This window comes from Pteropus alecto, unplaced genomic scaffold (genome assembly GCF_000325575.1).
Source record: "Pteropus alecto unplaced genomic scaffold, ASM32557v1 scaffold23, whole genome shotgun sequence".
NCBI classification, from domain to species: Eukaryota; Metazoa; Chordata; class Mammalia; order Chiroptera; family Pteropodidae; genus Pteropus; species Pteropus alecto.
This window is the reverse complement of record NW_006435837.1, coordinates 5,507,199-5,509,298: the sequence shown is the minus strand read 5'-3', so window position 1 is coordinate 5,509,298 and position 2,100 is coordinate 5,507,199.

Below are 2,100 nucleotides of genomic sequence, written 5' to 3'. Positions count from 1 at the left end.
GTGGAATTTGAAAATAATATGTACAGGGTAAGCCATCAGGCAGGAAATTCCAACAAGGGTTGATGTTGCAGTCTTGAAAGTGAAGGCAGTCTGGAGACCAAATTCCTTCTTCCTTCGGGAACCTCAGTCTTTTCTCTTAAGGTTTTCAAATAATTGGATGAGGCCCACACACACTATGCATAGTAATCTGCTTTATCAAAGTCAAGTGATATAAATGTTAACCACATCTAAAAAATACATTCACAGCAACATCTGGACTAGAGTTTGACCAAACAACTGGGCACTATAACCTAGCTAAGTTGACACAGAAAATTAACCATCACAATAATTTTATGGCTCTGTGGTAGGAAAGGATTTTTAAACAAGACACACACACACACACACACACACACATGATAAATGTTTTGAAAAGGGGAAAATGTTGTTTTCTTACCCTGTACAGTTATTCCTCCTCATTTGAGATGCCCCCAAGTGGATAAGAATCCATATTAAATAATATGCTTCGTGAAATCATCACAACTTACTTCCTTGCCAGAGAGCTATTTTCTTTCTTACACTTCTGTGGTTCCTGATAAATACCAAGAAACACAGTACAAGAACATAAAAGAGACACGTGTGTTTTAATTCAGGCTCCACAAACCTAGATATTAGCTGTAGTCCCACAATATCCCAAGCCAAAATACCAAACAATGATGGATTTATTGTTGCCCTAATTTAAAACAAGCCTGATTTATTTTTAAAAATTCAGCCTCAAAACACAACTCAACAGACGTGATATGGAATGTATTACATGCCTAACCAAAAAACAAAACACTACTCGGTACAGTGGACTTGAAAATTATCTTGCTATTAATAGATCTCCCGGATGGCTGTGATCTGTTGGATTTGATACATTAAGGTTTTGGCAGCTGCTGGGGAGTAAAAACAAGACGTTCCATACGATATTACTTAATAAAGAAACTAGGTCATGAAATAGCTCTTTGGTGAATTTTTTAAAAAGATTTTGAAGAGCCCAATTCCATCTTTAATAAGGCCGTGTCGCCAAGTATGTTTGGCAAAGCAGCAATGTGATTAGCAGACTCCTTCTTTGGAACTGTGTGAAATTGACAGCAACGTGGGGTACCCTGTTACTTTCATCTCTTCATCTGGCACAAATGCCTCAAATATTGTACATCCGCAACAAATATTTGCTGAATCCAAAAGTGTCCCTCTCTTTCCTTTGATATTTTGAGGGCCTGACTCTGAACTACTGATTCAAATGTTTGGATTGAGGACCTTTACGAACATATCTGTTGAGCAGATGACATTTTTAAGAGTTTAAGGTAACACTGATCTGTTTGGCTAGGCTCAAAATATTTTTAAAATATTTAATTGGAGAATATTTCTACCTGCTTTTTAAAAAAGAGATTACATGGAGAGGATGTGGAGAGAAAGGAACCCTCATACACTGCTAGTGTGACTGAAAATTGGTACAGCCACTATGGAAAACAGTATGGAGGTTCCTCATGAAACTAAGAATTGATCTACCATATGATCCAGCAATCCCTCTACTAGGTATTTACCCCAAGGACTTGAAAACCCATATCCGAAAAGATATTTGCACACCGATGTTCATAGCAGCATTATTCATAGTGGTCAGGACAAGGAAGCAACAAAAATGTCCTACGATAGATGATTGGCCAAAGAAGCTGTGATACATCTATACAATGGAATATTACTCATCCATAAGAAAAGATGAAATATCGCCATTTGTGACAACATATTTGGATCTTGAGATAATCACGCTAAGAGAAATAAACCAGTCAGAAAAAGTTGAAAATTACACTCATATGACATAAAATGTGGAATATAAACCTAAAAACAACAAATGAACAGGACAAACAAACAGAAACTCATGGACATGGACAATAGACTAGTGGTTACCAGAGGGTAGTGGGGAGGAGGTTAGGGAGAGGTAGATGGGGTAAAGGGGGTCAAATATGTGGTGACAGAAAGAAATCCAACTATGGGAGGTGAACACGCAGTGTAAATATATATATGCCTTACTGTTAAAGTGTACAGCTGAAACTTATTGGATTTTGTTAACCAATGTCACCATAA